Source organism: Scyliorhinus canicula, chromosome 2, assembly GCF_902713615.1.
Source record: "Scyliorhinus canicula chromosome 2, sScyCan1.1, whole genome shotgun sequence".
NCBI lineage: Eukaryota > Metazoa > Chordata > Chondrichthyes > Carcharhiniformes > Scyliorhinidae > Scyliorhinus > Scyliorhinus canicula.
In genome coordinates this window covers 227,526,428-227,552,792 of record NC_052147.1, presented here as the reverse complement: position 1 = coordinate 227,552,792, position 26,365 = coordinate 227,526,428, and the positions used below count along the sequence as shown (strand labels likewise).

Here is a 26,365-nt window from a genome sequence, read left to right as displayed (position 1 = left end):
CAACTTTATTTACATTTTATTATATTAAATATTGTTACCATTTATGGTAATTAAAAGCGTGTTGTTCTTGTTCAATATAGGGATGTAAGGAGAAGAACAATATGTTGGCTTTGCCACCCATTAAAAATCCTTTTCCTGAGCAATGAATTTCTTCCACTTCAGAATTGGCTGCTCGTTCGAAGCCTATGGCCACAGTTCTTTGGTAAGTACGATAGCTATCAAATCCTCATGCTTGATGTGGGTAATTTTTACCAGATCGATAAGTATCATTAATAGGTTAATCTAATTTAATGTTGGGCTTTCAGTTCTTTTTTATTACCTTTGGTAAACTATAGTTGCTCACTAACCTGACCTAGGGCAAAATTATGTTGATCTTGTGAGACTAATTAATGCTGCATGGCTTCAGTAAAATAGATTTTAATGAACATAAAAGCACAAATAACTAGTGTGTATTTTCAAAATTACTACTCATGGACTTTATTAGTCAGACCATAAGACGTAGGAGCAGAAGCAGGCTATTTGGCTCATTGAGTCTGTTCCTACATTCAATGAGATCATGACTGATCTGATATGGGGAAGATTTCTGGTCTCCCTGTGGCATATTTGTCAATGGTAGGAGGCAGCCCGCCCGCCGTTGACTGGCCATGGGATTTCTGGTCCCGCTGCTATCATAGAATCATAGAATTTACTGTACAGAAGGAGGCCATTCGAGTCTGCACCGGCCTTTACAAAGAGCACCCCACTCAAGCTCACATATCTACCCTATCCCCGTAACCCAGTAACCCCCACTTAATCTCTTTGGACACTAAGGGCAATTTAGCATGGCCAATCCACCTAACCCGCACATCTTTGGACTTGTGGGAGGAAACTGGAGCACCAGGAGGAAACCCATGCAGACACGTGGAGAACGTGTAGACTCCGCACAGACAGTGACCCAGCCGGGATTCGAACTTGGGGCCCTGGAGCTGTGAAGGAACTGTGCTAACCATTATGCTACCGTGCTGCCCTGTCGATGGGATTTCTGATTGAATCTACCCGACACCACCAGGAAACTTTCACTGGGGGCGCGTCATGGACGGGATTGAAAGCTCCCGCCGGTGTGAACAACCGGAGTTTCTCCCACATGATAACCTTCAACTCAACTTTCCTGCCATGGTGTATATGTATTAAAATATTTTAGATAATTAGCATTTGGAAGCAGTTGAGTGCAAGAGAATCTGTTGGATGTAATAGCCCAGGTTTTACAGTGGAAGTGACGAGGAAACTGTCAGAATTCATTATCAATAATCAGCTGAAACTGACAGCAACTTTGAGTTTGCACAGCACCTCATCTTCCGATTAGGCACGTCACAACAACTTCAGTCTGTGAACACTCTTCTCCACCTTCACCCCATTTTTATTTCTATCAATTTATTTTCATTTTTTCCATCGAACTGTTTCTCCTGCCCCCACCCCCTCACTTAGGCCATCTGTTCCCTGTTCCTAGTTGCTCTTCAGCACACTGCTCCCCTTTATTCTGCCATTTACACATTCTAATCTCTTTATGTGCCACTATCAGCGTCCTTCTTAGACCTAATCATCCCCATTTGCATTCCCTTTGTCTTTCTGTCCATGACTTTGTCAATCTCCACCTACCGCTGGCCCTCTACCCAGCCCCACCGTTCCTCGCAGCCCCCACAACAGTATAAATATGATCCTATTTCCAGCGTTGTCAAAGAGTTATCCAGACTCAAAACGTTAGTTCCCTTCTCTCTCTCCACAGATGCTGTCAGATCTGCTGAGAATGTCCAGTATTTTCTGTTTTTGTCTGAGTTTACACATGTGCGGAATAACACACAACTCCAGAAGCTGCTATCAGCGATTCTGTGCTTCTGTAAAAGAAATGCTACTGAGTTACCCACAAGCATCTCTTCCCCCCCCCCACCTCCCAAATAAGACCAATTAATTTGATGAGACCTTCCACGTCTGACTATAAAAAAAACACTTTTAAAAGTTACACCTTGTTGAATGAGGTGCTACTGGATACTTAACAACGTACTAACTTCATAATTGCTGCTGAACACCCTCAGTGGCCCCAAAAGCTAATTTTATATTTAGATTGCAATTTCACCACACACAATTCCGCACATTTTTAAAAAGTTACATTTGTTTGTCTTTATTTTAGCTTGTATCTCAATACAATCCGAATGATTTAGTTTGCGATCTGAAAAGTGAAGGTATTAAGGGCTCTTAACATCCTGCTTTGTTGTGTCAATACTAGTGGGGTCGGTGTCTTATGTTGCCTGACATCACTGCTGTTGTACGCAAAGACATCTCCTTCAGTTGGTGTCACATTTAAACTGCGGGTGGAATGGCAATAAACCACATCGGGATCTCAATATCTTTATCTTTGAGGTTCACAGTGAGCATTGTCTCTTTGTTTCTCGTTGCAAAATTCGGGCTTGTCTACAATGCCATGTTCAAAGGAGTAAAAAAGGGAGAAGTTGCTTTGAATTTTAACCTGCTGATTTTTTTCTTTTATCTCTGAATGCTTTGGCAGAGATTCAATTATGTCAACTCTTTTTGCGAAATGCAAATAAAATTTGTGGCAATAGGTGATATTCTGTTGATCATGCTTACTCCATATAACTGATCAAAAATTGGCTGTGCAAAAGCTATTGGCCCAGATTTTGCTCAAGAGATGACAGTTAGGCTAACAATGCTCACTGTTATTAATCTGTCAATCGGACAGCAACATCTGGACTCCACACGTGTGCATAGTTCAAGTGCTTAGCTCCTCTGTGGGCTAAACTATAACAATACCTCCGTTTAGATCCAGCATTACTGGCAAGGGGAGGTGGTGGTGTCATTGGTAATATCATTGGAGTAGTAATTAGAGGCCCAGAGTAATGAGACTCACGCCATGAAACTTACATTTTGTTGTTGTTGTAAAAAACAATCTGCTACACGAAAAGCTGCCATCCTTACCTGGTCTATGCAACATGCAACTCCAGACCCACAGCAATGAGGGGCTAATTTAGCACAGTGGACTAAATAGCTGGCTTGTAATACAGAACAATGCCAGCAGCGCGGGTTCAATTCCCGTACCGGCCTCCCCGAACATGCGCTGGAATGTGGCAACTAGGGGCTTTTCACAGTAACTTCATTGAAGCCTACTTGTGACAATAAACGATTATTATTATGTGAGCTTCCCTCTGAAAATGGCACACCACTCCGATCAAGGGCAAAAAGATGATGGCAACAAATGGTGGCCTTGCCAGCGATGTCCACATTCCAAGAAATAATGAAACAAGGATCAGTGAAATAATGAAACAAGGATCAGTGAAATAATGAAACAAGGATCAGTGCAGGGAAGTGAAGTTGTGATACTTCCCCACTAAATATGGATACATTTAAGAGAAAGTGAATTTTTAACTCTATTGTCCATCATAATTGGTGCCAAATAACATCTTCCTTTGTCTGCCTCTCTATCAATCCCATTTTTGTTTCACTTTCTGAGCATATTTTGTATCTAAATTACAATACCTAGTTGCCTGGTTTAGACGCAGGGAGGAGTCTCTGACTGACACCATCCCCTCACTCCGACTCCCATTCCAAGCTGAAAAGCTCCTGACCAGAAAGCTCCTCCGAACCCAACTGCCACCCTACGCACTTACCACAACAATCCTACCTATTTACCTCACCCACCCTATCCATTTACCGATCTACACATTCACCCATTCACTCATTCACTAACGCAGGCATTTTCAAAGTGGGGGTTGCGATCAGCAAAAAAAATGCGGGCGCACTGTGCATGCGTGCTTGCCTATCAATGCGCATGCGCGGAGCCCAGCGAGAAGCACCACCTCCTCCTGATGCAGCGTGCTGACCCAGAAGAAGATTTTTTTAAAAATTCAATGCAATCATCTTGCCTGAAGCAAGGCAGAGAGCAGGTCATGCGCCCCAAACGCTAACGTCACATGCTTTGGCTACGTTTGCGAATCCTCCATTTTGTCAGCAGCAAAGAAGTAAATGAGAACCAAGCAAGCTCACCTCTAGCATTAAAGGTAAGAGAAAATGGTGGGTCGCGAAGGGTGGCCGGCATAGGTTGTGGAGGGTGGCCGGCGTGGGTCCCGAAGGTCGGCTGTTTGGTAAAAATGGGTCCCTGGAAGAAAAGTTTGAAAAACTCTGCACAGACGCACTGAAAAATCTGTTGATATGTCTGTCCCAAAGCTTTTCAGTGTGTTGGTGAACAGTTGTCAGAATGCAGCAGCTAGTGCAGTGCAAAGGGAGGATTGGCTGTCTTCCCCCTATGATGCTGCACACCAGGAGTTGTTTCTAGTGAAGGTATAGCCACATTTCTGAAGACGCCAAGATCGGCAGACCCAGCCAGAAATGTGGACCTCCGTGTGGCACAGAAACATATGTAGAAAATTGAAAGGTTTGGTCAGATGGCCAAAAGCTTAGCCAAAGAGGTAAGTGTTTAAGGAGTATTGAATAGGCGGGAAGCAGGGCAAAGAAGCTGTGATGTGGAGGGAAGGTATTATGGTTTGGGGCCCATGCCTGTCATTTTCAAACTAGGGGTCACGACTCGCGGGTGGGTCATGGTTGGGTGTTGGGAGAGGCGCGGCATTCCCGATTGCGGGAAGAAGTGCCCAACGACTGCGACTGGCTTTCACGTATTCTGGCTGTCTCACGCATGCGTACTCCCTCAGCCGGATGTAGCAGTGAACAGATACGGAGCCCAACGTGTAAGACCGCCTCCTCTGGAATTCAGTGCGCTGTCCCAAGAGCAGATTTTTGAAAACAATCACTGGAGTCTACCTACCAGAAGCAGCAACAGAGATCAGGTCACACGCCCCGTACACTGACGTCACGTGTCCTGGGCCCGAAATCACTGAAGAGAGATTCCACCATTTTGTAGCTGCCAGCAAGGAAGCAACAGGATTGGAGAATTTAAAATGAATTGTTTCATAATAAGGAAGAGGTGGCCAAACACACAAGCAGGCCACAATCTCCCAACTAAATCTGCTGGAGAGAGATGCTGAGGAGAGTCTAGTGCAGGACGAAGCAGTGCTGGTGTGAGCTCAAGGACCACTGGTGAACAGCCCACTAAGAAAAAGCTGAAATCAGGAACAAAGCAGTATAAAGATGACCTCTTGAGGTATTTATTCATTGTGCCAATGCAAATCAGGATGCAACAAAATAATTGTAGGTCACAAAGTTCAGCCGGCGTGGGTTGCGAATGTCGGCTGCCGTGGGTTCGAGGGCCGGCCGGCGTGGGACATGAAAATTGGCCGGCGTGGGTTCAAGGTTCGGCCGGCGTGAGTCGCAAGGGTCAGCCGGTTTGGGTCCCGAAGGTTGGCCAATTGGTAAAAGTGTGTCCCGGGGAAAAAAACGTTTGAAAAACACTGGCCTAGGCAACTGAAAGCTCAGCCACCAATGGTGGGGCAATTATAATTTGCAATGCACAGTAGACCAGAATTACCTATGTAATAATAAGCCAAGATACAGAGAATTGTGAGGCTGGGGGAGATTAGAGATATGGAGGGGCAAGAGAGCTCTGAAAAGAAGGATAAAATGTTTTAAATTAAGACATTGCGTTAACGGGAGCCAGTGTAGGTCAGCGAGCACAGGGCTGATAGGAGAATGGGACTTACTATGAGTGAAGGTACTGGGCAGCAGAATCTTGAATGATCTCAGGATAATGGAAGGCAGAAAGTGAGAGACCAGCAAGGAGTGCAGTGATATATTTGAGTCTAGAGGAGACAAGGACCCGGCGATAGATTCAGCTTCAGATAAGCTGAGACAGGAGCAATGTCAGACAATTTTACAAGGGTAGTCTTAGTGATAATGTGAATATGAGGTCGGAAGCTCATTTTATCTCGGGATCAAATGTGACACCAATGTTGCAACCAGACTTGCTTAATCTCAGACTGTTGCCAGGGAGAGGGGTGGAGTCAGTAGCTAAAGAATGGAGTATGGGTGGGGCCTGAAACAATGTTTTCCCAATATTTAATTACAGGAAACCTCTCATCCAGTACTGGTGTCGGATAACCAGTCCAATAATTTAGCAACCGTGAAGGGGCCAAGAGAGGTGGTCATGAGCTAGAACTAGGTGTATAGGTGAAAACTAATGATGTGTCTTCAGATGACATTTTTGATGTGAAAATGGAAGGGTCCCTGGATACATCTTTGGAGGACATCAGTGATAATAGTGTTGGGGCGGGAAGAGGAGCTACTGCAAGTGATTCTGGTTAGATTGATCAGAATGACCTCCTCAGGTTGTCAAAGATAGAGAGGTCTCGGAGAAGGATGATGCGGTGTGAAAGGTTGCACAAAGATTGAGGAAGAAACGTTTATCTTGGTCACTGTTCTGGAAATAAAATAAAACCAGCAGTGCAGCTTTTGTGGCATGTTTTGTTTATATGGCTGTGTATTCCCCAGAATTATTCCTGTTAGATTCTTTTCAAATTAGAGAAGAGGTTGGTGGTCCTTAGAAAATTTTCCACATTGCCCAATATCATGAGGCTGCCCAGTATTCTATTATTTTCAATCTTCAGCTCCGTATCATAAGACCATAAGACATAGAAGCAGCATTCGGCCACATGGCCCATCGAGTCTGCTCCGCCATTCAATTATGGCTGATACTTTCCTCATCCCCATTCTCCTGACTTCTCCCCAGAACCCCTGATACCCTTATTAATCAATTATCTGCCACCTCTCCACTTATTATCTAACCCTGCTCTTTTTCTTCATTATTCTTTCTCTCAGATATTGTTTATCAGTACACACAGCTTCTGTTCCACTTCCACTGCAATGCCTGAATAATTACATGTACACAGGGCAATTAAAAATTCTGTTTATTTCAGTTCTTCAAATACACTGTCTCCGCGGTAAGGAAAAGAAATAATAAGGTTCAATTGCAATAGTAAAATTTTTTTAATGTGATGGAAATAGTTGAATCACATAACAATATGATGACGTGGCATTAACAGCAAAGTGATATAGTAAGCATTATATGGCATGAGTATCAATGTGCAAGACCATAAATATATAGATATATATTGGACAGAATCTCTGGCTGCGCCCGCTCGCCGACCGGAAATTCCTGCCGAGGTCAATGGACCTTTACATTGTCCGCGTCCCGCCTGTGGCGATCTTGCACGGGGCGGCGGAATCCAGTCCATACTCTTTCTATTTAGTCTAACCTTAACTCTTACACCATATATTGTTTTCTAATTAGAATGCACCACAGTGTGGATGGTGGCTAATTAGAAGGAATAATTTTCGTGCCATTTCTTTATTATTGTAATATTGGCACCGAACTCACCAACAATGTTACAATAAAATTAAGTCCTTTCTAAAATAGAGCGACAACAAAGTAGCTTTCAACAAATAACTTTTGCTAAGCCCAACTTTTATCAATCCATGCTGCATTCAGCAGCAAATATGCAGCTCATAATTGGGCATACCGTTCCACAATAGAAAGTAAGCATGTGAGTAAGTAAAATGTTAAAATCTATTTAAATCTGTGCATTGAAGACAATTCATATATTGAAGTTACTGTGGTGTGAATATTGAAAGAATGCACACTGATAATGACTGCCTGTTGCACTGTTTCAATGTCTGAACTTGCATGTACAAAGTAGTCTTTCATCCAGAAGATGTTTTGAAGCTGCAATTCTCTGAGGATTACACAATAGCTGTTTTCACTTGCTGAAATGGATAATAAAGCTGCTTACCACTTATGCATGAATGGTGATGAACATCTGTACATAAGGACAGTTTCATTACTAATTTGTTGGTCTACTCATTCTTTTTCACCTAACAGCAACTAGTTACTTAACTGAGTTTTTAATCAGTATTACTGCACTTTGTAATCTGGTGTGTTCATGGTGTAGAATACATGGGTTGATGGAGAAATATGTATAGTGCATGTGTAGTAAATGAGTAAAGAGATGTGTGACAAGGATATCGCACTCAATCTGGCTTTACCCGGTTAGAAGATTAAGTGGAGTGCTGTTTACAATTCCCTCACATACACAAGTATCTAAAACCTACCTAAGGAGTACTCACTTGTGACTTGATTAAATTATTCTGGTTTACTCGTGGTGTGGTCTTTTGGACTATCGTAGATTCTCTCTTAGTAGATCATACATTCAAGACACCTACTCTACCATTGTGATATTCTTTCAAGACTAATTGATTCTACAAATTATTATTTTTTCTACCTGATCAGACAGTTGTCCAGGGATTAGCAATTTCTTCTCCAACATCTCTAATTAGCTAATAGCACATGCTAGGTGAATGCTGCCGCTGTCTTGAACTGTATGCCTGAGATACATTCGCTGATGGTTGGGGGCTGGTCAGAGGCTGCTTGTGTAAGTTGAATGGTTGATGGATCCTTGAAAGTCATCAATTGCAGTGCTACCTAATGTCCAGTACCCTTCTTTTCCAGTTTAAATGACATCGATGACAAAGCAAAGATGAAAAAAATTGTAATCACCGTTGATTATAAATGTAGGGGTGGGGAAACAAAGATTAATTTATTAATACTTCAACTAGGGCAGAAACGCGCAGAGGTCCAGGAAATTATGAATTCTTGTGAGTGATGACATAAGTCACTAATTCAATAATTTGCTTTTTCATGCTGTGACGTGAATATGCCATAAGAATGGCTTCCATGAAGGTTATATCATAACTTGCCAAACATTTTTCTATTATGTTATTGTAGATTTGAAATTTGGGCAGAAAACCTCTCATTCAGTTGGTATACTTTGCTTACCTGCACCTTGGTACTACGGTGTGTGCCCAGTGCAAGTTTGATAATTTCATGGCTTAATGTAATATTCTATTCTTGGGAATAAAATAATTAATTATGCTGCCTAAGCTTTATGATGCCATGGTTGGCGGAAGTCCCTAAAGTGTTAAGTATCCCTTATTCAAAAATGTAGCAGGGTAGCAGAAAATGGCCTGATGGATTATTTCAGATCTTTTTTGTACGAGAATTAAAATCGAGTTTAATTAGTTGCAAACCTGCCTGTTCTCAGTTTGGACCACTAGGTGGAGTGTTTCAATATATTAAGCTCAACCCATTCCCGGAAAGAGAAGCAGAAGAAATGAAGGCAGTGCTGTTATGGTTGGCCTAGAATTATTATTTCCACTTATGTGCTCAAGTCCTGCAAGGGTCATTGGCTAGGATTCAGGAATCTTGCTGAACTTTTCCTCCCTAGCATGGGAAACAGAGGCCAATTGCTGTATGCCAACCGCTGCTCTGGCCAAGATCAGCTAACTTAGCACAGACTGTATCAAAGTTGAGATCTTCTGGACTGTAAAGTTTAGAATTTCATCAAATTACGTTTTTTAATCGTTTGGAGAAAAAAAATGGGGTCAGCTACGTGGACCCTTGTTTTTGCATCAGCAACGATTTCAGTGACTACATAGTGGCCAACATGGAGGGCAAGCCACTGTGAAGTTGGGTGAGCTGGCTAAAGGATAATGTGGCTGATGATAGAAAAAGTGACAATGCTTCATTGCAACCTGCCAGATCCTCTACAAATAAGGTAGTTTTGAATCCGGCTAGATCATAGTCTGCCATCCAGTTCAATAGTGTGTAGTATTTATATACTCAAAAAAAACAAATCCAATTTAAGCTCTCAATGGCATTGCTGGTTAGCTGTCTTGTCAAAATATATTGAGCATCTTTGGGAATTTAATACAGTTTCAGACATTGGTAAAAAAATTTCTATAGATTTAGTAAGCAGTGGAAAAAAATGTTGTGTTTTGCAACAAAATTCAATGGAATAGCCAATCACTGAAGATAAAGGCTGGCATTCCATAGAAAGAATATACTTGGTTCATGCTCGGGGTTTGGAATAGGACATGAACCCACAACTCCGATGTGAGAATGCTACTATAGAAGCATAGAAAATAGGATCAGAAGTAGGCTACTTGGCCTTTCAAGCCTTCTCCGCCATTCATTGTGATCATGGCTGATCATTCAGCTCATTAACCTGTTCCCGCTTTTCCCCCATATCCTTTGATGCCTTTAGACCCAAGAGATATGTCTAACTCCTCTTGAAAACATGCAATATTTTGGCCTCAACTGCTTTTTGTGGTAGCGAATTCCATAGGCTCACCACTCTAGATGAAGATGTTTCTCCTCATCTCAGTCCTAAATGGTCTACATATCCTCAAGACTGTGACCCCTGGTTCTGGACTTCCCGCACGATAGGGAACATCCTCCTTGCAGCCACCCTGTCTGACCCTGTTAAAATTTATAGGTTCCTATGAGATCCCCCTGATTCTTCTGAACTCCAGCAAATATAATCCTAATCGACTCAATCTCTCCTCATACGCCATCCCAGGAATCAGCTGGTAAACCTTCACTGCACTCCCTCTATAGCAAGAACATCCTTCCTCTGATAATGATAGCAAACTGCACACAATATTCCAGGTTTGGTCTCACCAAGGCCCTATATAACGTTGCAAGACAATCCCTGCTCCTGTACTCAATTCCTTTCGCTATGAGTCGCACATCAGCAGTAGGGAATCTGTTGGAGAATATTCTGAAGGAGAGAATTAATCTCCACTTGAAAAGGCATGGGTTGATTAGAGATAGTCAGCATGGTTTTGTCAGAGAGAGGTCATAAAGTCGTAGAATTTACAGTGCAGAAGGAAGCCATTTGGCCATCGAGTCTGCACCAGCCCTTGTAAAGAGCACCCTACTAAGTCCATTCCTCCACCCTATCCCCATAACCCAGTAACCCCAGCCAACCGTTTTGGACACTGAAGGTCAATTTAGCATGGCCAATCCACCTAACCTGCACATCTTTGGTCATGCCTAACAAATTGGATCAAATTATTTGATAAAGTGATCGAGTGTGTGGATGAAGGAAGTGCAGTTGATATAGTTTATTTGGATTTTAGCAAAGCCTTTGACAAGGTCTCACACAGGAGATGGATTTAAAAGGTTGACATACATGGAATTCAAGGAAACTTGACAAGGTGGATCCAAAACTGGCTTAGTAGTAGGACATAAAGGGTGTTGTTAACTGGAGGCAGGAGTGTAGCGACATACCACAGGGATCAGTGCTGGGTCCCTTGCTGTATATATAAATGAGATAGATAAGAACATGGGGGGGGGGGGAAGATAAGTACTTTTGCAGTTGACACAGCGCCGGCCCTAGGGTTGCTGGCGCCCCGGGCAAGCTGAACTTTGGCGCCCTTGGGGGGGGGGGGGGGGGGGGGGGCGTGAGGGGGGCAGGGCCGAGAGGGGGGGCGAGAGGGGGGGGGGGGCGAGAGGGGGGCGGGGCCGAGAGGGGGGCAGGGCCGAGAGGGGGGCGGGGCCGAGAGGGGGGGGGCGAGTGGGGGGCGGGGCCGAGAGGGTGGGGGCGAGAGGGGGGCGGGGCCGAGAGGGGGGGCGCGAGAGGGGGGCAGGGGCGAAGGGGGGACGGACCCGGGGGGGGGCGGACCCGAGGGAGGGGGGGGCGGGCCCGAGGGAGGGGGGGGCGGGGGGGGGGGAGCGGACCGAGCGGGGGGGCGGACCCGGGCGGGGCGGGGGGGGGCGGACCCGGGGGGGGCGGACCCGAGGCGGGGGGGGGGAGCGGACCGAGGGGGCGGACCGGGGGGGGGGGGGGGGGCGGGCGGACAGAGGGGGGGTGCGCCCTGGGGGAGTGCGCCCCACCGCGCATGCGCTGGTTGGCACCGGCCCAACTGCGCATGCGCGGGACCCGAGTCTCTGGCGCCCCCTAGCACATGGCGCCCCGGGCGACTGCCCGAGTTGCCGGTGCCTTGAGCCGGCCCTGGGTTGACACCAAGATTGGGATGGTGATAAACAGTAAAGAAAAGGGTCGTAGGTTACAGGAAGATATAGATGGGTTGGCCAGATGGGCAGAGCAGTGGCAGGTAGTATTTAGCCCTGTTAAGTGCGAGGTGATGCACTTTGGAAGAAGAAACAGGAGCCTTTAATGAATGGCAGGACACTAGGAAGCTTAAAGGAACAGATGGATCTTGGGGTACTTGTTTACAGGTCCCTGAAGGCAGCAGAGCAGGTGAATAGAGTAGTTAAGAAGGCATATGGAAGTCTTGCCTTTATCAGTCCTGGCAAAGAGTATAAGAGTAAGGATGTTATGTTGGAGCTGTACCGAGTGTTGGTTCGGCCATACCTGGAGTACTGGGTGCAGTTGTGGTCACCTCACTATAGGAAGGAAGTGATTCCATGGAGGGGGTGCAGAGGAGATTCACCAAGATGTTGCCTGGGATGGAGCACCTTGGGTATAAGGAGAAACTACATAGGCTGGAATTGTTTTCTTTATGCGGAGAAGGCTGAGGGAGGACATGATTTGGGTATATAACATTGAGGGGTTTGGGCAAAATAAATAGGAAGCAGCTTTTCTCCTTGGCTGAGGGGTCAATCGCAAGGGGGCATAGTTTTAGGTCAAGGGGCTGGAGATTCCGAGGGGTTTTGAGAAAAATAAATTTCACTCAGAAGGTGGTCAGAAACTAGAATGCACTTCCTGAGGCTGGAAACCTTATAAACTTTAAAAAGCACTTGGATGAGCACATGAAACAACATTACATTAAAAATATGGGACAAGTGCTGGTAGGTGGGATTAGTGCGAGATATGGGGCAGTTATTGTCGGTGTATACTCGATACGCTGAAGGGCCTTTTCTGCAATGTATGACTCCATGAAGGTCAACATATCATTTGCCTTTTCATACCATCTGATGCACCTGCATGCTTTCCTTCAGTGACTGGTGTACAAGGATACCCAGGTCTCATTGCACATTCCCCTCTCTCAATCTACAGCCATTCAGATAATAATCTTTGCTACCGAAGTAATAACCTCACATTTATCCACATTGTACTTCCAGAGCCATTCATTTTCCCACTAACTCAACATGTCCAAATCACACTGAAGCATCTCTCCATCTTCCACATAGCTCACCCTCTCATCCAGCTTTGTGTTATCTGCAAAGTTGAAGATGTTACATTTAGTTCCTTCATCTAAATCATTAATATACATTGTGGATAGCTGGGGTCCTAGTGGTCATCCCTGTAGTGCCCCACTAGTCAAAGCCTGCCACATGGAAAAAGACCTGGTTATTCCTGCTCTCTATTTCCTGTTTGTCAACCATATTTCTATCCATCTCAATATACTATTTTCAATCCCATGCACTTCAATTTTACACGCTGTTCTCTTTTGTGGGACCTTGTTTAAAGCCTTCTGAAAGTCCAAATAGGAAACATCCACACCAAGATTGGGATGGTGATAAACAGTAAAGAAAAGGGTCATAGGTTACAGGAAGATATAGATGGGTTGGCCAGATGGGCAGAGCAGTGGCAGGTAGTATTTAACCCTGTTAAGTGCGAGACATGGGGCAGTTATTGTCAGTGCATACTCGATACACTGATCAATTCTACTGATTACATTCTTGAAGAATTAGATTATCAGGCGTTGGGGATTTACCAGCCTTCAATCCCAGCAATTTCTCCAACACCATTTCCCTACGAAGTCTGATTTGCTTCAGTTAGTACCTCTCACTGAACCCTGTGTTCCCCAACATTTGTGGTACATTATTTATGTCTTCCTTTGTGGAGACAGAACAAAGTATGCATTTGTTGGTCAGCCATTTCTTTGTTTCCCATTATAAATTACACTGTCTCTGACTGTAAGGGTCCTACATTTGTCTTCACCAAACTTCTTTCTTCATATACCTATAGATGCTTTTCCAATCAGTTTTTATGTCCCCTTGCTCTTGTACTTTATTTTCTCTATTTTCCCCTTTTTAATCAATCCCTTGGTCCGCCTGTGCTGAATTCGAAACTTTTCCCAATCCTCAGGTCTGTTGTTTTTTTCTGGCCAATTTGTCTGCCAATTTCTGGCCAATTTGTCTGCCAATTTCTGGCCAATTTGTATCCCAAGTCCAGAGGACATAGATGGTGTTTCGGAACTAGATCAGAATTAGTGTCAAAGAAATAATTTGTTTTGCCCCAATCGTGAATTCTGTTTGAGCACAGTTAAACAGGAATCACGATATGTTGCTTTTAGAACATATTTTACATTTAAACCTTTCATTATTTTAATTGCAAGTGTGCTTTTATTGTTTGACAATAAGGGAAATGTGACTTGGGTAATTTCAACCTAACCTGCCTGGCAGGAAATTGACTGATTCGGATAGAACATAAATTCTGTGAGGTGCAAGAAATGGACAGCTGATCCGATTCAGCCTGTTTCCTGCTAAGCAGGTTCAGTTATAATTACCTCCATTCTTTCTCAATGGTGCAGCATTGCATACAGAATGTTAGCTTCTCTTTAGACCCAAATTTCGGCTGGATTTCATAATTGTCTCTGATCATTTGTCTTTAGTAATTATTTAAACAAACCTCAACTAAGTCACAGCACAGAAAGTCTTTTACCTGCAATAACGCGAGGTATTACTGAGGAGGCTTGTTGTATAACAAAGAGGTATATTGGAAACAACAATGAAGTCTAACTATATAAAGGCACAGAGGTATATCATTCAGATCTTTTTGCCTTTACCTTTGAGTCCACACTACCCAGGCGCCCTGCTCCCAGGGCCCCGCTGTTTTTCCACGGGTGCTACTGCGCCATAGGGCCTGATCGGGCCATGTGGTCCGCGAAAGATCGCCCCTTAAAGGGGTCACACTACCTCAACCTGGAATGCTATTTGCTAATGTGTGTAAACAGCATTCTATGTGGTGTGTAGAATGGCTATTCCCTATAAACTTTTATTTACAAAAGAATGCAAGGATAATCCAGGCAATTACAGGCCAGTGAGCCTTATGTCAGTGGTAGGAAAATTATTAGAGAGGATTCTTTGAGACAGTATTTACTCCTACTTGGAAATAAGTCAACGTATTAGTGAGAGGCAACATGGTTTGTGAAGGGGAGGTCGTGTCTCACTAAGTTGATCGAGTTTTTCGAGGAAGTGACAAAGATGATTGATGAGGGTAAGGCAGTGGATGTTGTCTACATGGTGATGCACCAGGATGTTGCTTGGGATGGAACATTTAACTTGTGAAGAGAGGTTGGATAGGCTGGAGTTATTTTTGCTGGAGCAGAGAAGACAGAGGTACGACCTGATTGAGGTATACAAGATTATGAGGGACATGGACAGGGTCAGTTGAAGGGTCAGCCATGAGGGGACACAAGTTCAAGGTGAGGGGCAGCAGGATTAGCGGGGATTTGAGGGAAAACGTTTTTACCCAGAGGGTGGTGATGGTCTGGAATGAACTGCCTGGGAGGATGGTAGAGGCGGGTTGCCTCACATCCTTTAAAAAGTACCTGGATGAGTACTCCGCATGTCATAACATTCAAGGCTATGTAACTGCTGGCAAATGGGATTAGGTAGGCAGATCAGCTGTTTTCATGCGGCAGTGCAGACTTGATGGGCTGAAGAACCTCCTCTGCACTGTATTATTCAGTGAAACTAAAGAGCTGGTCATCGACTTCAGGAAGCAAAGTACTGTACACACCCCTGTCAGCATCAACGGAGCCGAGGTAGCGATGGTGAGCAGTTTCAAATTCATAGGGGTGCACATCACCAAAAATCTATCCTGGTCCACTCACGTCGACGCTATCACCAAGAAAGCACAACAGCGCCTATACTTCCTCAGGAAACTAAGGAAATTCGGCATGTCCACATTAACCTTTCCCAACTTTTACAGATGCACTATAGAAAGCATCCTATCGGGCTGCATCACAGCCTGGTATGGCAACTGCTCGGCCCAGGACCGCAAGGAACTTCAGAGAGTCGTGAATACCGCCCAGTCCATCACACGAACCTGCCTCCCATCCATTGATTCCATCTACACCTCCCGCTGCCAGGGGAAAGCAGGCAGCATAATCAAGGATCCCTCCCACCCGGCTTACTCACTTTTCCAACTTCTTCCATCGGGCAGGAGATTCAGAAGTCTGAGAACACGCACGAACAGACTCAAAAACAGCTTCTTCCCCACTGTCACCAGACTCCTAAATGACCCTCTTATGGACTGACCTCATTAACACTACACCCATGTATGCTTCATCCGATGCCAATGCTTATGTAGTTACATTGTATATATTGTGTTGCCCTATTATGTATTCTCATGTATTTTCTTGAATTCTGTTTAATTCCCTTTTCTTCCCATGTACTGAATGATCTGTTGAGCTGCTTGCAGAAAAATACTTTTCACTGTACCTCGGTACACGTGACAATAAACAAATCCAATCCAATCCAATCCAATCCAATCCAATCCAATTCTGATTCTGTGATTTTGTGACAGGCGAGGAACCGAATATAGGTCACTGAGCACGAGGTGCTGAATGAGTGAGACTAAATATGTGCTCATAAATCAAGTAGCAAAGCTTTGGGTGAACTCGAGTTTATGGATGGTGGAAGTTAGGAGTCCAGAAGGGGGAAACATTGAAATACTCAAGTTTGGATATGGTAAAGGAATAGATTAGTGTTTCAGCAGCAGATAAACTGAGGCAAGGGTGGAGGTATGCAATATTCCACAGGTGGAAGTAAATAGTCCTGGTGAGGAAGAGGATATCTGGTCAGAAGCTCAGTTAGGGATCAATTAGGCTGCTAATTCAAATTTCTGTCCATTTTCCCTGTCTCCTCGTTGGATAATCTGTCCAAGGCCTCACCCAAAACTTCTGTACATTTACAATTTGTCCTTATTGGAATGCTAAAGTGTTGAAAGTAGACATTTGTTGTGATGGGCACAGGGGTCATAAGCTTGCCTTGGAACACAAATAGGACACCAGAGGTTGCAAATATACACGTTTCATCGGAGACCGTGTCAAGGAAGAGGATGGATTTTTTTTAAACAAACATTTTATTAAGGCATTTATGGATTTAGAACAACAAAAGATACAAAAACAAATGTAAACATAATTCAGTGCGTAACACCCCCCCCTCCCAACCAACAACCATACCCCGCCAACATAGCTTAAACACACAATCCCCAAGTGCCTCCATCTCCTCTCGCTGATCCCGGGGGATAAATTTGTTTACAAGGTAATATATTGCACCCACTGAAGGTGATGACATCTGTCTTCCTCCAGTTTAATTTGAGGAAATTGCAGATCATTAGGAGGCCAGATGTAGAGGGTTTGATGGGTTACGTGACATTAGCTAATTCTATACTCCCAAGTCCGTTCTAAATTTAAATATTAAATTATATGCAGATGATTGTTTCTTTGTGATTGAAAAACTTAGTGCCAAGAAGGTGAACCAAGGTTCAATGGACTTAATGCATTTTATTTCATGCAAACCTGTGATTTTCTTTTTCTAGTTATAATCTTGTTCTTATAGGCAGATTCTCCCATCTGGGGTTAGGTTCCTAGGTCCCATGGTGGGAGCAGGAACATGGGGTGCTTCCCGCTGCAAAAGCCGGCAGGAAAACACTCCAAACTTTCCGGCCTGGCCTTATTAAGTATAAGGCCAGCCCGCCACGGCGCATAGCTGCAGTCTTATCCGGGCACCATGCTGAAAACTGACCCCCAATTAAGATGAACCTCCTGAAAATAAAGGTAGATCTCCTGGAGCAGCCTGAGACCAGAGATGAACCTCCTCCAGGATACCGAATCTGGGGAATCCAACTGCCGATGCTCCCCCTCACCCACTGCTGTGGTATTCCGGGTCCAGGGTTGCTGCCGGCCTCCATCCTGAACTCCAGCTGCCACCCCAGGCATTGTTTGGGTTAGTCCCGATATCTGCAGGCCACGTTCCAGATGTGGTTTGTATCGCCGTGCTTTCTGACCAGCATTGCGGAGAATTCTGCCCTATACCGTGGGCAGCACGGTAGCATTGTGGATAGCACAATCGCTTCACAGCTCCAGGGTCCCAGGTTCAATTCCGGCTTGGGTCACTGTCTGTGCGGAGTCTGCAAATCCTCCCCGTGTGCGCGTGGGTTTCCTCCGGGTGCTCCGGTTTCCTCCCACAGTCCAAAGATGGGCAGGTTAGGTGGATTGGCCATGATAAATTTCCCTTTGTCTCCAAAAAAAAAATTGCCCTTAGTGTTGGGTGGCGTTATGGGGTTATGGTGTTGACCTTGGGTAGGGTGCTCTTTCCAGGAGCCGGTGCAGACTCGATGGGCCGAATGGCCTCCTTCTGCACTGTAAATTCTATATTTCCAATTTAGGACTGTGCTAGTGAAATACTGCTGACCTAGACATTGAAGTCTTCGTATTTGCATGCCTTTTGCTTCAGTCATGCCTGGGTTAGTTTCTTGTGAAAGAAAATCTACCTATTGACCTATTGTGCCAGTGTATTTTCCTGCATGCAATTTTTGTAAATTCCTAATCAGAGTTACAAGGAACTCTTCTGCAAAAAATTCAATTGTTGTCTAAGGGAGCCCCAGAGCCAGATGACTGCAGGGATTTTGTGACGGGACCTGGAAGGAAGGCTTCAAAATGGTGGGCAGGGAGGGCCAGGCTGCAAAGGCCAGTGGGTAGCGAGTGGCCAAATCTGTGGTGGGGGGAATGGTGTGGGATACCTGAAGGGAAAATATTCCTCTCCACTTTCCTACCTGAGGCTGGATCAAGTTAATCTACTGGACATATAATCCACCCTTCCCTGACCTTCATTCACCAACCTCAGAATTGCGACTGGGCAAGGAATAGTCATTTAATGGCCTCAATTGGGATGATGGTAAGCCGTCCTGGACCTTGCCTGCCTCCATGTAGAATTGCAGACAGGTCTGGGCAGGAGGGCAGTGGGAAGAGCACCCAGGGAATTTTACAAACTCACCCAGCTGCAAACCCGCTGGCAGGGGCCTGTAAACCTTTGCCACAGGAAACCCAGGCCCAGACCACCCATCCTAATTGGAAATATTTCCAAGTGTTCAGGTTTAAGATCCTGATCCTCAAATACTCTTTTCCTCAGTCAGCCAAAGACTGAACTGGCACAATGGAGGTGCTGATGAATTTGGTCGTCTGTGTCTGCTTTTGTTGAACGAAGGCTCCTAATCAACAGTGTTGTTTTCAATAAGGCAATTAAAGTCATATTTCAACATGCTTTTTTACACCAATCTACTATAACCAACCTCATATCCTTGAATAACAATAAATTATAACGTAGAAACAGGTCCTTGATCTAATTGATTTGTGTTGGGTGTTTATTTCCCTAAGAGTTGTAATTCTAATTATGTGCCCATGGCCTGTTTACATATCCCTTTAAACTCCTTTCTTCACCGATCCATCAAGTCTATTAAATGTCAATATGTGTCCGCTTCAATCACTAATTGCAGTAGTGAATTTAATAAATTCTCATGCCTCTGTGTAAAAGAAAGTGATTATCCTGCTTTCTGTCCAAAATCTCTCATGTTGAATCTTGAATCCATTTTGGAAGCAGTCTATTTCTATCCATGTTTCCCCCACTCCATCATAATGTTAACTACTATTAAATCACCACATAACCTCCTTCGTTCTAGCAAAAACAACTCGACTCTTACCAGTCATCTATTAATATTTTTAGCCTCATTTCCATGGCTCCTTAATTTAAAAAAAATATATTTTTATTCTCTTCCTTTTTCACATTTCATCCAAATTTCCACCCACCAATAAACGATCAACTGTAACAAATACAACGTCAATCCCCTGCCCAACAATTCCTCCCTCCCACCAACCCCCAAACAACCCTCAACATTTGAAGTACAAACATCAAAGAAAAGTAATCAGGAATCCACTATTCACCCATACATTGTCACCAGCAACATACACAGTCCAACCCCCCCCCCCGCCCTAATGTTCAATGTCATCCAATTCTTGAAAGTACATAATAAAGAAAATCCATGAATTGTCGAAACCTTCCATCCTTCCCCTTAACTCAAACTTCACGGGCGCGATTCTCCGCAAATGCGGAGAGTCATAAAGGCTGCCGTGAAACTAACCGTGTTTCACGGCAGCCTCCGCGCCCCCTCCCGGGACCTGATTCTCCCCCCCGGTCGGGGGTAGCAGCGCGGCCCCTTGATGAACGGCATCGCAGGCTTAGCAACCGTCGCTAAGCCCACGCGCCAAGCGTCACGGCGGCTGACGCGCACGATGACGTCAGCCGCGCATGCGCGGATGACGTCATCACGCATATGCGTCAAAACCCGCGCATGCGCGGGCCGTCATGCCCCTCAGCCGCCCCGCGGACTGATCCTGCGGGGCGGCGGAGGAACAAAGAGTGCGTGGGTATCGGACCCGCTGCCCGCGATCGGTGCCACCCGATCACGGGCCCATGCCACCCTTGGCACGGCCGTGGTGCGGCCGTGCCAATCGGTGCCATGGTTGTCCGGGACGGCACTTTGCGGCCGTTTTCACGAACGGTGAGAGCAGGTGTATTTGCGTTTGTGAAAACGGCCGTAAAGGCCTGGGAACTCGGCCCATCGGCCAGGGGAGAATCGCTGTTCGCCGTAAAAAACGGCGAGCAGCGATTCGTGTCGTGGGGCGGTCGTGGGGGGGGGGGGGGGGGGGGGGAGAATAGCGGGAAGTCGGGAAAAATGTCGGGAAGGCCCTCCCGCTATTCTCCGACCCGTCGTGGGCAGCGGAGAATCGCGCCCCACCTTCTCGAGTGTTAAAAACTCCAACAAATCCCTCCGCCACGCCATGGCACAGGATGGAGAAACTGACTGACCCCCACCCCAACAGATGTGCCTTCAGGCGATCAGCAAGGCGAAGGCTAAAACGTCTGCCTCTGCACCCGCTTCCAACCCCGGCCGAACCGATACCCCGAATATGGCCTCCAGAGGACGCTGCTCAATCTTCACATGTACCACCTTTGAAATTACCCTGAATACCTCCCTCCAATACCCTTCCAGCTTTGGGCAGGACCAAAACATATGAATGTGGTTTGTGGGGCCCCCCACTACGTTCACAAACATCCTCTACCCCCACAAAGAGTCGGCTCATTCTCGCCTTTGCGAGGTGCGCCCTATACACCACCTTCAGTTGTATCAGCCCCAACCTCACGCACAAAGTTGAGGCATTCACCCTGCAAAGCGCCTCACACCACAACCCCTCCTCCATGCTCTTTCCCAACTCCTTCTCCCACTTTGTCTTATTCCCCTCCAGCGGTGCCTTCTCTTCACCCAGAATCGCCCCATAAATCGCTTTCTCCATTTCCCCTGTCATCAGCACCTCCTCCAACAAGGAGGAGCCGGAGCCACCGGAAAGCTCTGTATCTCCTTCTTAGTGAAATCTCGGACCTCCATATATCTGAAGATTTCATCCTGCCCCAATCCATATGTCACCACCATCGTCTTCAATCCCACAAACCGGCCCCCTAGAAACAAATCCTTTAATGCCCTGACTCCCTTCTCCTCCCATCTCTGAAAACTCCCATTTCACTTCCCTGGCTCAAATTTGTGATTCCCCCCCCCCCCCCCGAATCGGCAATTCACTTGACTCTGCCCCCTGCCTAAAGTGCTACCGCAAATGCCTCCGGATTATCAACATCGCTACTACTACCGGACTCCCTGAGTATTTCCCGGGAGCCATTGGGATCGGTGCTGTTGCCAATGCCCTCAGCCCTGACCCCCAACACAGACTCTCCTCCATTCTAACCCACTGGGAGTCCCCTCCTGTAACCCAGCCAAGGCTCCTTAATTACTAAAACTTATTTTATAAAACTTTTTTCTCTCTTGTTCTTCATGTTCTTCTCAGCAGTAGGTCTTACTTCACATATTTCGGAGATCCCTTTGCACTATTCAACAGGATGCAAGAAAAGGTTTCTGAGAAACACTACTTTCTTCTCCAGCCTTTTAAATTTGTTTTGGATTTATCAATTTGCTGCCTTAATATTGGTCAGTTTTCCTTTTCACTCTTTCCCAGAACAGACTTGTTGGCCCAGTTGTCTTTTCCTGTTCTTAAAATTGTGCGCTATTGTGTAATTCTTCAGCTGTTGAATCTTCTCCTTTAAAATGGGAGCAGCTTTCTAAATTTTGATCATTATGAGGATTGTATCATATGCCTCCAAAACCAGTTTGCTTCAGATGTACTATTGTGCAATTGTAATGTGTGCTTTACATTAGACAATCTCAGCCCAATGCTTACGCAAGGAAAATCTCCACGATCGGTCCTGTGAAAAGATTTGTTTTTTGAAACAGGCTATATGGAGAGAAATCAAATTGGAGAATAACATCTATATCTGCATGTATTTTACACCACTGCAAAATAGACAACACTTTCCCTTCATTTTTATGCTCCAAGGATGTTCCCACTTGTCGTAGGGGAAATAATTAAGCTCAGTCAAACATTTGCACTTGAATGTGTGAAACAAATGACATATAGTTTGGTTTCCAGATTCGCGATTCATTCCCAAGGTAGTGTTAGAGTAGTAGGATTTCAGAATGCCCAAGAAGTCACCGGGGGGGAAGTTTTGCTCCTTGTGTCTGTTCAGCAGATGAAAATTTTAGATGAGTGCAAAGTCCCTATGCCCTATCTGCATTTATCTTGGGGCTACTACCATGTTGACAAAAGTGGCTTTCCGGGCTGGGCAATAAATGCTGGCACACCCTGTGGTGCCCGCGTCCCATGAATGAATAAAAAAAAACTGCTGCTGACCTTAAATGGACACTACACCTATAGCATTGGGAATACATGACTTGTTAAAAGACTCCACATGCAGTCTAACCTAACTTTCTAGAGGTCAGAAAATGTCTTACGCCCTACTTACGTCCAACAGCTGAAGGACAGCTGGATGTAGCAGTACTTGCAGGCTGCAACTAGCCTGCTCCAATCCCTTTCCCTTTCTAGCAACGGCACCCCCCCCCCCCCCCCCCCCCCCCCCTCTTCTCGTCCCATTCTGTACGCTGGTTTCCACAATGATTAAAATCATGCCTTGAGGTCATTGTTTGGGCAAGACCTGAACCTCTAACTTCTGGTGTGCACCAATTATGCACCGATTATTCTTTGCCTGAAAATGTGTGAAGACCAATTTCTATCCCATTGATTCCAACTACATGGCTTTACTGATTTCCTTACTCCACGTTGTAACTTACATTGCAAGAAAGAATAAAACATTTTCCCCAAAGGGCAGCACGTTTGCAATCAGTACGATTCATCGTAAAATAGAATACCTTTTGTAATAGTGGTATTTATAATGGTACTTTATTCAAGAAAAAAGGTTGATAGTCTGAATTTCAGTGTCACTTGCATTGAAAAATGCACATACAGACTAAATAATCAAGTAAAAGAAGTGCAAGCATGTGACAATCATGAAATGCCAAAAGTGGACAAACAAATCAAGCACGTAACAGGGAAATGGGTGAACGGGATGATAAAGGGTGATGTTGACTTAAAATTATATTAAAATTGCAAACCAATTTATCTTTTGCACATTACAGCCACTGAAGTACATACAAATGTAGTAATGTAAGTACTTCATTGAGGACCTAAATCGTGGGTAAGTAATCCTGAGTGTTGCCATTTAAGGCATTTTATCATGTTAACATTTCTTCAAATGTAAGAAAGGTAAGTCTGTCGATGGCTTCTGGAAGATTGAAATGATTTTCTGCATCAATAGGTATTAACACCTGTATGGATTCTCTAGTGGAGAGCGAAGCATTATATGGTAAAGTCTGTTCATGCATGAGAACAGTGATTGTGAACACCGTTGACACTTTGGAGGCACTCTATTTATTTCAGTTGACTTGAGGCCATCCTGAATTATAATCCAACAATAGTCTTCAGGATGTGTGCTCTTCCCCACAAAGAAACGAAATCATACCCTATGGGCAACCAAAGGAGCAGCAGTAAAATCAATGAGGATGTGTGGGAATAGTCATTCGCAGCTCAAATGACACTCATGCTATATTCGTACAGGAGATCTTCTCTTGTCAACATTTATTGTTTTGTTATTTTGTGTATACCGTAATAAACCAGTCGTTCATTCCTACTCTATCGTGCGTTCATGTTGTTCAGGTCCTACATACTTCATCTTCAGGCCCTTTTTTGTGTTCAACACACAAATCATTCATTTTTGACATCCGATAAATATGTTTACCCAGAATGGTTGGGAATACTCGTCTCATCAAAATGCCAGGAGGGCAACACGGTGGCGCAGTGGTTAGTGCTGCTGCCTCATGGCGCCGAGGTCCCAGGTTCGATCCCGGCTCTGGTTCACTGTCCGTGCGGAGTTTGCACATTCTCCCCATGTCTGTGTGGGTTTCATCCCCACAACCCAAAGATGTGCAGGGTCGGTGGATTGGCCATGCTATAAATTACCCCTTAACTGGAAAAAAAATGAATTGGGTACTCTAAATTTTAAAAATAAATAAATAAAAATGCCAGGATAGATCATACAACATGTTTAATGACAAGTCTGAAGATCCTCCAATGTGCGTGGGCCTGCCCACATGACCCGACCCAACAGGACTCCTCCAGTGACCCGACCCTGGCCTCGACCTGGAAGTGGGAGAGGTCTGACCCAGGAGTCCGACCCTGACCTCGTGTAGGACCCGACCCAGCTCCCAGAGCGCCCAACCTGGCCGGCGAAGCAGCCCCGGCCCAACCTTTGACCATGAGACCCGCCATGGCCTGACCCGACCCGGAGAGGGTCGCCCAGCTCCCCGACTTACTGGCAGGAGGATAATCCGCCTCGAGGCCCGAGCAAGCAAGGCCCGATTCCAGGAACGTCCGACCAGACCAACAATGCTGGAATCAAACACGTGACCTGGCCCAACCTGACTCAGGAAGACCCTGCCTGCGACCCAGCCCAGTCCAAACACTCCCATAACAGTGGAGATCCTATGCGAGGACCCGAATGCTCTGATAGGTAGACCTGTCCTTGCGGATCCCCGGGGCCCGACCAGATCGTGAGCGTGCCTCCCCTGGCAAGCCTGAAATCGTGAACAATGCCCGGGACTTCGCCAGATGCAACCACTTACTTTTATAAGGTCAGACTTCTCCTTCGGATCCTGGGACCATCCAGAAGTAGCTGCTGACAGAGGAAGCAAGGAAAACATAGTACTTTGCAGGTGAGACTAAAACAATGTGGGTTCAAGTCCCCTTTCCCCAGCAGACTCTTGGCAAACGTCCAAGCAATCAAAAACAAGCTGGATGAACTTAACGCAAGGTTTATCTCTCAGAGGGAAGTAAGAGAATGCTTTGTGCTCTGTTTCACAGAGACATGGCTCATTCCTGCCTAACCAGACTGTGCCATACAACCTGATGGATTCTGAATACACTGGATGGACCATCCTGTATTATTGGGCAAAGCAAAGGGTGGAAGGTTTTGCCTCCTCATCCACTTCTGGTGCTTGGATGTGGCAACCCTGGCGAACTACTGCTCTCCAGACCTGGAATACCCAACTGTGAAGTGCCACCCAAAGTACCTTCCACGGGAATTCACTTCTGCCATTACCATATTTTAATGCACCAAAACATGTACTCCACGTGTAACATCAAACCACATGAGGTATTTGGACCAGGTAGGTTTTGAGGAACTTATGGAAGGAGGAGAGGCTTATGACAGAATTCCAGAGCTTGAGGCCCAGACACTGAAGTCAGAGCCACCAGTGAGGGTGATACAAGAAACCAGGATTTGAAGAATGCAGAAATCTGAGAGTTTCAGAGCTCAAGGGCGTTGCAGTGTGGTGTTCCACAAATCACCCAATCTGTGTTTGGTTTCCCTATTTAGAGGAGATGACTCTGTGAGCAGTGAATACAGGCAGGATACTAAATTGAAAGAAATACAAGTAAATTACAGTTTCATCTGAGAAGAAAGCTTGTGGTCCTGGACAGGTTGAAGGGAAGAGGTCAAAGAGCAGGTGTTACATCAACTGCACTTGCAGGGAAAGGTGTTGTGGGAAGGGGAGGAGTTGCTGTTGGTTACTGAAGAGCGGACCTGGTGTAACGGAGGGAATGGTCCCTTCAGAATGCTGAAAAGGGAAGGGAAGTGAATTTTTTGGGTGCACAATGTTAACAGTGGAGAAAATGGTGGAGAATGTGGAGGCTGGTGGGGAGGGGAAAGAGCAAGAGTACTGGAAATGGAATGGCCACAGTTGAGGGCCTTTTCGAGCATGGTGAGGGGGATCTTTGTTTGTGAAGAGAGGAAGATATAACGGAAGCATTGGAATGAAAAAAGGCAGAACAGCTGCAACAGAGATTGCAAAACTGATTAGTAAAAACAGAGAATTTGAGGAGATGAGTTGGAGATTCACCATCTGAAGGTGAGGCAAGAGTGGGAACTGGAAGCAAGGTGGATGACATTGTCCAGTTTGGGTTGAGAGCAAATGCTGCACAAATGTAGTCCTCAATGTGCTAGATAAAAGGTGAGGGAGGGGACCGAGGGTATTTATATCAGACTGGAATAAACACTCCCATAACACTCCACAAATCCCACCAAAAGATGGACCTCCATCGGTTTGCATAGGTTCGGTGA

General features: G+C 45.3%; 1 protein-coding gene across 1 annotated transcript in view; it reads left to right on the top strand.

Annotated features, from left to right (window-relative positions):
• LOC119961991 (growth factor receptor-bound protein 14-like) overlaps positions 1 to 26,365 on the top strand; it is a 302,798-nt gene that overhangs the window by 28,528 nt on the left and 247,905 nt on the right. The window contains exon 2 of the mRNA XM_038789692.1: positions 81 to 202. The gene's annotated coding sequence lies outside the window, so the exon portion shown is untranslated. The remainder of the gene's footprint in view (positions 1 to 80; positions 203 to 26,365) is intronic.